Source organism: Episyrphus balteatus, chromosome 3 (assembly GCF_945859705.1).
Source record: "Episyrphus balteatus chromosome 3, idEpiBalt1.1, whole genome shotgun sequence".
NCBI classification, from domain to species: domain Eukaryota; kingdom Metazoa; phylum Arthropoda; class Insecta; order Diptera; family Syrphidae; genus Episyrphus; species Episyrphus balteatus.
In genome coordinates this window covers 100,252,667-100,266,256 of record NC_079136.1, presented here as the reverse complement: position 1 = coordinate 100,266,256, position 13,590 = coordinate 100,252,667, and the positions used below count along the sequence as shown (strand labels likewise).

The 13,590-nt window shown below is 29.4% G+C and overlaps 1 protein-coding gene across 8 annotated transcripts in view; it reads right to left on the bottom strand.

Moving 5' to 3' along the window:
- The window catches only part of LOC129915339 (very low-density lipoprotein receptor-like), a 174,366-nt gene that overhangs the window by 15,867 nt on the left and 144,909 nt on the right, over nucleotides 1–13,590 (bottom strand). The gene's annotated exons all lie outside the window — the stretch shown is intronic.

Genomic DNA, 13,590 nt, shown 5'->3' with positions numbered 1-13,590 from the left:
TTACTCTAGAACTTTCTTCTTTTATATCTGCCTGAATACAACTTGACTGGACTGTTATTATGAATTACCAAAAAAATTTTTGAGCATTGGAAATGTTTTTTAAATCACACTTGACTTATTTGAATTCCAATTTTATTTTAAAGCCTTAAGTAACATTACGTGGGTCGTCGACGTACTCAAAAGTTTCTCAATTTATTTAATTTAATTTTGTAACTTACGAACTTAAAGAACTTATGTATTTCCACAACAAGTAGAAAAGTTAAAGTAAAAGTTTAGATGAAAATCAACTTGTAATAAGTGTCCCATAAAACTGATAGCAAAACACCATTCTAAAATTAATAGCCAATTTACATGAGAAGCAGAGATCCTAATTTTGATGTTCAACCACCTTAACTGATTCCAAATTTCGATTACGTCTGTATAATGAGTTTTTAATGAGAAGGAAAAATATTCAGTTTCATTTTCCAATTAAAAAAAAAAAACACCAAATTATTTGAGTTCTACTGTTTATGTTCATAGGTAAATATTTAAACTACTTTAACTATGCGCACCCTTGAACTATAAAAAGCAAATCGTACAATTTTTTTAATTGTGTATAAAGGTACTTAAGGCATTTAAGATGAAACCTTCAGAAGTATGGTCACCGTATGCACAGGGTGATGAATTTTGTATAAGAAATATAAAATAAAATAAAAAAAAAATATATAAAATATTTGTTTCGATTTTCCTCTCGATAAATTTAAAGTGGTACTCTCACATCACAGCGGCATCCTTAGCTTCTCGTTCTCTGGCTGACTTTCACACGGATGCCTACTTTTTGTACTACGGAAGGATATTTCCAACCGAACGAACAAGCAAGGCAGGTTGTAGTAGGTACTATAGCTTGTAGAGTAGGTATCCTTTTAGACTCACAGTCTGTCGGTATGGTCGTATAATCTCTTTACGTTCCTCCAACATTAAATAATGTATGCGGGCGCGGCAATAACAACGATGCGATGGCAGTAGCGGCGCGGCGGCAGATGGATTGGAAAGGTAGAAGATGCTCGGTTTGGTTTTTGTTTCTATATACTCTCGTATCTCCCAGGAGTTAGGTTTAAATATTTTATTGTAGTATTAAGGATAAGAAGAAAAACGTTCTATATTTTTTGTTGTTTTTGTTTAGTGTTGTCTTCTCTTTCTATAGATATACGTGTCGGTCCTTGAAAGGAAATTTTTTTTTTATTTTGTTTGTTTTTTTTTCAAGGAGGGTTTTATGTGTCGGTACTGAACACGTAGAGGATATAATTTATGGAGGGATATGTTTCCGGAACACAAAGGTTTGACGTTTTGTGTTTCAATGTTTTGTATATGTGTGTTGTGTGTGCGGGAGAAAGAGTCAAATGGTCTGTTGTGTTGTTTGGCAATTGATGACAAGATTGCGTGAAAGTGAAATTATTAATCATAATTTTTTTTTTTTTTCAAAAAAAAAAAGAGAGAGATGACGAAATAAACGAACAAAACGCCGAGTAAAGTATTGTCGTTTGATTGTCATTGTATCCATCAATTTTGCAAAGCAATATGAGCAATATTGGAAGAGTGCTTTTGTTTGATAGAATATTTTCTTCGTTTGACGCAACTGTGACATATGACACATTGTGTTTTAGTGTGTGTGAATAAAGGGTATAAAGCTGTAATTGATTTATGATTGTGTTTTTGTAACAATATTGCTGTGATAGGTGATTGTCTTTCAGTCGATTTATAAATTGTTCATCGAAAAGGATATTCTTCAAATATCTAACAAAAGTTGATAGATAGGACCTAAGTCATATATTGAACATGAAGTATGAGGGCTAGTCATTGTGAAACCCTTTGGGTTGTTGACTTTGACATTTTAAAATAAAACAAACATTTCTTACTTATGTGGATGTATGGATGGAATGGTTGATATTACCGTCACGTACTGATAAATCTGCAAAGTTATTATGAAAAGATAATCAGATTGTCTAGTTTGCAGTAGGTAGGAAGATTTTTTTTTTTTTCGAAAACAGAATCCATCTCGGGACCAAAAATTCTAAACCCCAGCGTACTTCACTAAGATATTAAAAATAAAATAAAGGTACGTCACGTACAGACAAATAATATCAAGAAACTATATGGTGGCCGAACACTTTAGTAAATCTATTAAAGTAAGTGTACTTACCTATTTTTAAAGAACTAGAACTACTGGGCCGTTTCTGAATTAAATTCAAAAAAGATAACTTTAATATATGTATTATATTGAATCTATCATTCTTATTCCCTTATTATGTTATTGTACTAAGAAATGAGGTGCGTTCAGAATAAAAGTGGGTCAAGTTCACGTTTTTGTAGGTTAGGCTGGATGTTTTAAGGCCTAATAAATTAAGTATTTGTTTGTTTCTTAAATAATTGATCTGTAAAACATTTTTTTTAGCTTTCCTTATAATATTTGTTTCTCGAACTCTTCCATTATTATTCTGAACGCCTCAAATAATCCTGAGAGTTTCAGATTTTTATTATACCCTAAACAATTTGAGAGCTATTGATTTTATTCTCAGACCTTTAAAAGGATATTTCCAAACCAGTTGACCAAAAGCAATTTTGTTGCATATAATTTTTCAATGCTCAATAGATGTAAAAGTAAAGGTCTTATCATGTATTTAAAAGATTGAAAGGGGTTGTGTACATTAATTTTTTACTTGATTCGCTTAAGATAGCTTAAGTGCGGTCCACACTGAGGGAAAAGCCACCATAAAACAACGTAAAATCAATGAAAACCATATTGATTTAACTATTATTAGGAATGATTTTGCGTTGAAGATGGACATTTTAAAATCAACGTGAAAAAAAGGTTAATTTTTGATGGTTTCGTATCTTAAAGTCACATAAAACAAAGTAGTCCATCTTTGAAACAACGACGTCTCAACTTCAATTTATTTTTTCCCTCAGTGCATGTCCTCCCATAGAGTGATTTTCAGATCTCAATCTACACCGAAAAAAAAAATTGAAAAACAGCTATCAAATTAACATTTTTCAGTGACAAAAGTCGTCCAACAATTAAAATATCAATTTTGATATTTTATCATATCATTTTCACATTTTTTAATTTTAGGTAGATAGTGAAAATTTCACTTTGACTATTAAAATATCATTATGATATTTTTTTAAGTTTAAGTGGATAGTGAAAATTTCACTTTGACAATTGAATAATTTATTTTCAAAACATGATAAGTCCACGATTTCAAATTTTTCAGGAGAAAAAAAAAACGTTCTATTTTCTTTTGTTAAGTATAGCTAAATGTATAAAAAATATATTTTGTAGAACTTTTACCTAGCTACAGAATATCGTTTGGTATTTACTTTTTGGACCGATAGTTCAAAAGATAAAAAATAAAAACGATTTTGGACTTATCATACTTTGAAAATAAACGAATGTGAAATTAGTTTTAAAATGAATATACTTTTTTTTTAAAGCCGCAGTCTTTCAAACAATTGCATTTGGCAATAGAATATAATGTTTCGAGTAGTTATTTTACTTGAAAGACGCTTTCAACTTAAGATTTTGAGTCAATAGTCAGCTTCTTTATGTGTACTACACATTGAGTAGTCAATTACTCATAAAAAAGTTGCTGTTTATTTTCAAAAGATGATAAGTCCGGGACTTTTATCATGTTTTGACAATAAAATTTTTTTTCGCTTAGCTGTAAAATCGAATATAGACTGAGTAGATGCTTCATATTTTGAAGGCAGGTGTGGTTATCCCCCAAAAACATATTCAGTTAAAAAAACGAATTTTGAAAAAAAGTGGACTTATCATATTTTGAAAATAAACGATTCAATTAAAATATCACTGTTGACTAGATTTTGCGTTTTAGTTTATTATAATGAAACTTATTTCTTTCTTTTTCTTTTTTATTATTATTATTATTTTAAGTATTTTCTTTCTTTTTTCAAAACATTATTGAAAGTGAATATTCTTTACAAAATAGTGATGATATTATTTTTTCTATTATAAGTGATATAATTGTTTTGTTATTTTCTCCCAAACTATGTGAAGTAAAATCTTATTGCCGATCAAATTTTCTCAGTAAATCATACATTTTACTTAAAAAAAAACACAAAGCGCCTTTAAATTAGTACACATTAAGAATTTTTTATTTAATATTTTTCAATAATTTGGAATGAGAAATTGATATGAAAAAACGATAATAAAATATCAAAAAAAAATTCCAAAATGTGACATTTAAATATCATCCTGATAATAAAAATATTGTTTTAACGTTTTAAATATCATAAAACACATTTTATAGAGCATTTTTGGCTTATATTTAAAAAATGTTAATTTGATATTTAAAAAATGTTAAATTGATATTGTTTTTTTTTTCGGTATATCAGCGTGTATTTTTCTCACTTAAACAATCTAGCTTCAATAATATAGTGAAAATTGGAAAACAAACATTACCAATTTTCAGAATTCCATCAATACTTTTCGAAAAAAAAACTAGCAAATAATTTCACTATCAAAAACATTAATTTAGGCATGTCATTTTCTGTTTAACATCTCCTCAACAATCCCTATCGATGCATCGCAATTGAAATCTGATATTAAAACCTAATTTGATTTATCAATGTCAATTCACTAAATACCACGTAAAAGCCCAATAAATAAAAACAATTTATTTTATTTCTACTTGACACTAACACGTTTGCAAACATCATTTGGTATTTTCACGCATAAAAATAAAAATAAAAAAAAAAAAAATAAAACCACTACACAAATTTGGAATAAAAGGACCCAATTCTATTGCCATTCATATTTGTGTGTAGAGAGTTCACTTGTCAAAACCACAAAATGGTTCTTGACTCAAAATCAAATGGACTCAATGCAAAAGGTATCTGAATATTATAACCTACAGGTAGGTGGTTCTCACTGGGGTACCTACCTGTATGAAATTAAGTACGGGCGTATTCATTGTTGACCCCAACATTTTCTGATTTTCATAGGAACTCTTCAATTGGGTGAATTTTAGTGACATTTTCCTTTCAAATATCTGTGTACCTATATATAGGTACCTGGCTCTTCTATTGAAATAAAATCCTCAAATTGAACATTTTCATATAAAAACAAATCTCTATAACCAAATGGTAATGATTGAAGGATTTTATCAGGTTTATCGAGAGGAATGCAAATTAATTGGATTTTAGTGATATGTGTGTGTATGTGAGTATTTTTAGGCAGAGATGGCAAAAACTCTGTCTGATTTGCATAAGTTTTAAACACTTAACATGATATTATATATAAATATCTATATTCACATGTGTTTTCAGTTTTTCCTGCTCTTTATTTTTTTATAGAGAATTTAAAATATGTTTATTTTAGGCTATTTAGAAATGAAGGACCTGGACTGCTGAAAAGTGTGTTTCTGATGAAGGAAGAATTTTTAAGTAGGTATGTGGGATAGCTTTTACCGTCAAATCATCATAGGATGATATACATTTAGGCACACATGTATGTAGAGTGTAGACACCTGCATACACTGAAAATATGATTATTCAAATTTTATATTTCCAAAACATGAACATGAAATGATTGGAATATTAAGAGTTCGAGTTGAGTGCTATTTTGTCATATAAATAATGCAAAATTAGGGGCTAAATAGTATGTCAACCCAGGATCCTTTAGTAGCTACAAGAAGGACTATCTAAATTGATATTTGTGTACCTTGTCAATGACATAATTATTGTTTTGGTTTTGTTCTTTGAAAGCCATCAGTTACCTTTGAAATGCCCACATCTAAATTAAATGTTCGATTAATAGAAATTTAAGTTCATGAAGTTTTTGTTAAATGCAATCAAATCCTTTTGCTTGTGGAAATAAGAATCTATGTACGTACTTTTTATTAACATTTTAATAGCTTGATAATTTTGTTTACAATTCCACAAAGTCCTATACACTTAGCTCAAGTAATCTTAGTTATTATAAAATAAAAATAATAAAATCAAAACACTAGGAGATACAAAATTTAAGAAAAATGATACAAAAATTTAAAGAACTTTAACTCAGTTTTGTTTAATTTTTTGTTCGGCACGCAACACTAAAGCCAAATAAATCTTCACGTATCTATTTTACCTCTGAAATATTGCATATTTTCAAATAAATTTTTATACAAAAATGTATATTTTATACACACAAAATTGTACTCCCATTGAAAACCAAAAATTGGATTGCTAAGTCCATATTCATAAATTAATACACCTACTAGGATTTATTTGTATATTCAATGAAAATATGGAATTGGAAAATCTTTCAAACAAAACAAAAAAAAAGAAAAATATTTATTCATGGTTTAAATCAGTCAAGCAATTACCACCACCAGCATCTCATTTATAAAATGCATTGCAAAAACAGAAATGAAAATTCTCAATGAAATTGGCTTAATATTTGGGTGAAGAGGAATAAATTTTGGATGTAGGGAATAGGTATGTTGTATATTCTACAACATGGATGAATTTAAGATGTAAAGAGAAAATATAAACCATAACTATATGTATGATGTATTCCTATTTTGTGCATTTTATGAATACCAAAGGTGAAATTTTTACATGGAAACAGAAAATAGGGAAAGGAATTATGTTATGCCATGAAGTAACGCTTTTGAAACCACTTTTGATAAAGTTTAATAACTGTAAAACTTCAGCACTTTCTTTCATTCTTCGAAGAAGAATATACAAATCCTAGGAATAATAGTATTTTATTAGGTATTTACCGAAAGTTAGCAGAACAATGTTGAATTTATTTCCGTTTATTTTATAGTATTTAAAACTTATTTTTAACTCATCAAAGTAGGAACTATCTGGTTCATTAAAGTAATTGTGTTAATCAATAGCAATAGTAAACCGTAAAATTGCTAGCTGCTGGTTGCGATAAGCTAAATGGATTTGGAAATATGTAGAAAAGCATAAAGTTTTTCTTTGAATTAATTGTGTATATTTTTTTGTTAAAAAAATATATGGAAAAATATAAAAAAAAGTTAAAAGTTTCAACGGTAATTTAATATGGTCTTGCACAGTCAAAACTGCAATACGGCATTACAAGCTGGGGAGATTCGTATGTTAATACTTTTAGACCTTTATTATTAGCGCAGAAACATTTAATACGATTTATTCGAAATAAAAACAGATTTTATGATAGATGGCCTTTATTTAAAGAAGAGCAAATTTGACCAATGAGGCATTTATATGTTTATAAAGTTTTAAGAGAGTTTTTCAAACAAAGCAGGAATTTCCAAACTTACAACCTTCGTATAAATAATAGGAGCATCGTTAATGTTCCTTTTGCACACAGAACACATTTTTCACATTTTTATTCATAGCTCCAAATATGATATATTAGAGAAACGCTTCGTTTTTCATATTTCACTAAAAATGTTAAAGACTGGTTGTTCACTTTAAGCTCTGAGAGTATTGAATCTTTAATTTATATTATTTTTCTCAGCAGCATTTTGCATATTAATAACGTAATGATAAGTGTATTTATATACACCTTTTATATTTTTTGAAATACAATTTTAAACGTAATTTTTTTTTCTTTGCTTCTTACATAAAAAAGTTTAAAATAAAATGAATAAAAATAGTGGAGTAACTAAAGCAAATTATTAGGGAACCCACCCGAACAGGTCTCATTTTGATGATCTTTTTTTTCAAACGTCGGTAATTAAAAATACTTTAAAGTTTATAGGTTAAAAATTGCCGATGTTGCCGTATTGTTTTTTAAAATTTAAATTAAATTTTTTTGAACAAAACCTTTTGATTTTCTTAGATTTCATAAAATAAATGATACCAACAAATTTTCTAGGTTATTTAAGGAAAAAATATATATGGGAGTAAAAGACAATATTCCATCGTTTAAGCGATAAATGCAATTTTCTCACAAACTGACTTCAAACACAAAAAAAATATTTTGAACACAGCTGCAACACCTACATACAATATTAAAAAAATAGCAAACAAGATTAAATGTAAAAATTTCCAACTTCGATTATTATAATTAAAACACAACCTTTATATTTGAAGTAGTTGCTTTCCTTTAATTGCCTAAACAATCTTTTGGCATCAATTAATTTATGAAATTTAAGCAAAATTTTGTTTTTTGGTCACAAAAATCTTCAATTAAATTTAAAAAATCAAAACACAACAGCAGCAATTTTTAATCTATAAACTTTAATGTATTTTTAATTACCTTCGTTGAAAAAAAATATCATCAAAATCAGAGCTGTTCGGCCGGGTTCCCTAATATTGCCATTTTTTGAGCTTTAGTTACTAAAAAATATATACATATATAATGTACAATGAACATGTATCTCTCTGAATTGATAATTGGAATTATTGACGTATCCCCTATAAGTTCATTGCGATAAAGGGCGGTCATTTAAACTTCCTAGATCGCAAAAAGTAAACCAGGATATAAAACCAATTTTGCAGCTCCGAAAGATCTGTTCCTACTGTGTAGTACTCCAAAAACCGGACCTTTTCCATTTAAGCTTAAACATTCTTAAAGGGTTTTTACTGTTGACAAAGTCGCAAGAAACTAGTCAAAGTAGATATGTACAATTTTGTTAGAATTTCAAAAGTATTGACTAAATGAAATACCTTTTTGATACATACCTACTATTCTGACAATTGATATACTTGACTGATATACAAACTATGTAGGATAAGTTACATACATAATATCGATTCGCAATCCAAAACCATATGATTTGACAGCATAAGTAAGTACATTCAACCCTTTTGAGCACTTTATATTCTGTACATTGCAATCAAACTTTTAATATATTTTATCCCTTTCTTTATGGTTGGTAGAAATGGCCATTCTACACATATTTTACACAAAACGTGCCAGACTCTTCAAACCAGATAGATAGTAGGGACTTTTTCAAACAAAGCAGGAATTTCCAAACTTACAACCTTCGTATAAATAATAGGAGCATCGTTAATGTTCCTTTTGCACACAGAACACATTTTTCACATTTTTATTCATAGCTCCAAATATGATATATTAGAGAAACGCTTCGTTTTTCATATTTCACTAAAAATGTTAAAGACTGGTTGTTCACTTTAAGCTCTGAGAGTATTGAATCTTTAATTTATATTATTTTTCTCAGCAGCATTTTGCATATTAATAACGTAATGATAAGTGTATTTATATACACCTTTTATATTTTTTGAAATACAATTTTAAACGTAATTTTTTTTTCTTTGCTTCTTACATAAAAAAGTTTAAAATAAAATGAATAAAAATAGTGGAGTAACTAAAGCAAATTATTAGGGAACCCGCCCGAACAGGTCTCATTTTGATGATCTTTTTTTTCAAACGTCGGTAATTAAAAATACTTTAAAGTTTATAGGTTAAAAATTGCCGATGTTGCCGTATTGTTTTTTAAAATTTAAATTAAATTTTTTTGAACAAAACCTTTTGATTTTCTTAGATTTCATAAAATAAATGATACCAACAAATTTTCTAGGTTATTTAAGGAAAAAATATATATGGGAGTAAAAGACAATATTCCATCGTTTAAGCGATAAATGCAATTTTCTCACAAACTGACTTCAAACACAAAAAAAATATTTTGAACACAGCTGCAACACCTACATACAATATTAAAAAAATAGCAAACAAGATTAAATGTAAAAATTTCCAACTTCGATTATTATAATTAAAACACAACCTTTATATTTGAAGTAGTTGCTTTCCTTTAATTGCCTAAACAATCTTTTGGCATCAATTAATTTATGAAATTTAAGCAAAATTTTGTTTTTTGGTCACAAAAATCTTCAATTAAATTTAAAAAATCAAAACACAACAGCAGCAATTTTTAATCTATAAACTTTAATGTATTTTTAATTACCTTCGTTGAAAAAAAATATCATCAAAATCAGAGCTGTTCGGCCGGGTTCCCTAATATTGCCATTTTTTGAGCTTTAGTTACTAAAAAATATATACATATATAATGTACAATGAACATGTATCTCTCTGAATTGATAATTGGAATTATTGACGTATCCCCTATAAGTTCATTGCGATAAAGGGCGGTCATTTAAACTTCCTAGATCGCAAAAAGTAAACCAGGATATAAAACCAATTTTGCAGCTCCGAAAGATCTGTTCCTACTGTGTAGTACTCCAAAAACCGGACCTTTTCCATTTAAGCTTAAACATTCTTAAAGGGTTTTTACTGTTGACAAAGTCGCAAGAAACTAGTCAAAGTAGATATGTACAATTTTGTTAGAATTTCAAAAGTATTGACTAAATGAAATACCTTTTTGATACATACCTACTATTCTGACAATTGATATACTTGACTGATATACAAACTATGTAGGATAAGTTACATACATAATATCGATTCGCAATCCAAAACCATATGATTTGACAGCATAAGTAAGTACATTCAACCCTTTTGAGCACTTTATATTCTGTACATTGCAATCAAACTTTTAATATATTTTATCCCTTTCTTTATGGTTGGTAGAAATGGCCATTCTACACATATTTTACACAAAACGTGCCAGACTCTTCAAACCAGATAGATAGTAGGGACTTGAGAGATGAGTGTTTTGACTTTTAAGCATATTTAAGCCTTTCACACGACATCACATAACCATTTCAAACTTCAAATACAACGATGCTGACGATGGTCTTCTGTGAATGTCCGAGACATAAACACGCACGATAGTTTTTTTTTTCAATTTCTCTTCTCTTTTTCATTTGGAAAATTCTCAGACGTCTGTCCGCAACGGATGGTTCTTGGTTCATTAGATTCCTTGTTGGCCTCCTTCTGGCGTCCTCGTCGAGTTCATATACAATTTTCAATTGTGTCACACATATCGAACGAGGCCATATTTATTTTTGTTCCCATCTGGCTGGATGGTTCGATTCAAAAAAACATGGATGTCATGGTCGTCTCTGGACAAGGAAAATATTCTTCTTGATCCAGAGGCGGGGGAGTGAAATGTCTTTCCATTTGAGTCGTTAATGCCTCATCGGCATTGACAATAATTGACTTTGTCGATGGCAATTCTAACGAACAGACCGGACGAGCGAATGAATGCATCGTTGTCATCGCCAGACCTAGACCACTATCATTGGACTTCTGAACTTGCATCTTCATAATCGCTTTGTGATTGATTTTCTTCTTTTTTTTTGCTTTTTAAAATACACGCCAACAACAGCCAGTGACACTATGAGACCAATTCATGGAGGAGCAATTCTATACGAGGAAAATAGGTTTGTCCTTCCTTAGGGGTTGTCGACAGTGATGTTATTGTAAGTGCCAGACAATCACACATGAACAATTGCTTACAATTGAAATTGTTCTCCGGGATATCAAAAGGTACAATCAATTTTGAAAAAAAAACTTTTTCTATTGCTATTCATTGGTATTTATAAACTGGACCTTTTTGGGAATTAATGCACTGGGATAGAAAGAAGTCCTTGAACGCCAAACAATTGAAAGGTTGTACCTTATCACCTTGAATGTCTGCTGTTCAAATAGTCAATTATTTGAGTCATGTGGCTTAGCCCGTATTAGAAACGGATTTTTCTTTGGCTTTGATTTTAAATAAAATTCATTGTGTTTAAAACCTAATTGAACGATTTGTGGGATTATCCATAAAAAATATTATAACAACTCTGATTTCTTCCAAGAAAGTCCATGTCCATTCGGTCTCCAGCATTATAGATTTTTCCACAAATCGAAAATAAAAATTACCCGGATGTGTGTCTAATGTCACTATTCCTTATGCTAGAGTGGATTCAATGACATAAAAGCGTTCGATAGAAAACGTGTGTGTGGTGTTGAACGAGTTTAAGTTGTACATTTTGACTTTTTTTTCGGAACGAAATAGTTATCTACTATATACATTTTAAGGATTGAAATATGAAAGAAAATGAAATTTTTATATGTCACACATTAACACACATACACCCATAAATACATATTTATTTTCGCAAGGTTTTGAAGATGAACAAAAAATAATATAGACGAAGGAGCACGTAGAGCTTGTTTGAGAAAAAAAAATAAATTGAAAGTTAGGAGAATTTAATGTGCTAACATCTTCGATTATTATTTCGATTTTTCTCTCAAATTCCATTTCGATTCAATTTGTCGTGGTTAATTCTTTTTATAAAATCTTTTCCATTTTTGTTATTAAGACATTTATTAGTTTTCTTATAGATTTTTTAAAGAAACGTGTTGGATATTTCATTTTATCGGATGAATGGATTCAAAAAAACTATTCTATTTCATAATACTCTTAGCGGAATTGAAGTTTTTTGAAGTTTTCAATGCAAAGCCAGAAATATTCAATTGGAATCCGTTTTTTGAAATATTACTGTTGAAAATAAAAGCAGAAAAAAAAACTCTTATTAAACAATAATATCTCAGTGCCTCACATAGTACTTTCTTAAGCAACTAAAATTGAGTTTTTGGATTTTTATAAAGTCTGTCTATAAAGTCTAAAGTTTATTAGTACGTATTGCATCGGCCTGGGACTACTTTCAATAAAATTTCCCTGCCATAGAATTTCTTTCCTTTCTATTCCTTTGTCGTAATCTTCATCGTCGTAATTTGTTGGAAATTTCAAATCACGATAAGTTTTGTAAGAGTTTCGATAAGACTCGTATGCAAATTTTTGCAGTGACTTTTAATTCTAGAAAGATCATTCTACTTTTTACATCTCCAGAGAAGCATCCGCACACCATCACACGTTCAGTTACTGGGAGGATAAAATGCATTTAGAGCTCAGTCGTTCCCATGGTTCTTCTTGCGAAAAAGTCCTCCCATTTCTTACATGCATCTTGAACTTCAATTCGTCGGAAATTGTGACATTGATCACACATTGATCCGACTTCATTACCGACTTGAGTGCTCTAAGTCCAGCTTTAACGAGACTTTTCCTCACTGAGCTTGACGAAATTACTTTTCCTATAGCTCGACAAAGATAGTTCACCGATCCTCTGAACCGATGCCGTGGATTGTATTCCACTGTTGTAGTATTTTTCGTCCTTTGAACGAAATGTTGCTATTTACTGAAAAAATAAACTTAGAGCCTTCCTGAATTCCAAGAAAAATGTAATTATATGTTAGACCGAAATGTTTTGATCAGCAGTGCATAATACATAAATCGATAAACGCCAATAGTAAAGGATTGTAACATTTGATCCATTATCAAAAAAAATTTTCTAGTTTTATAAGAACCAGTCAAAAAACTTTACTTTTGTATGGAAGGTCCCACGAATTAACGTTTCGTTTAAAGGTTTTAATTTCGTATTGAGTATAGTCTCCAAAGAAAGAAAAACTCAAAAATCATTTTTTTTTTTGAAGCAATCGAAAGTCATGCACAATTTTTTTTTTTGAAATGGGGCGCCTTCTTGATTTTTTTTTTGATTTAAACTATTTCTAAGAACTCAAAAATTTGTAACACTTTTTATTCAAGTACCTAAGCCGATTCAAATACGTAGTTTTCGAATCGACATTTACAAAAAAGCTCTTGTTTTAAAAAAATTTAATTTTCTAGCAAATAGTTAAAGACA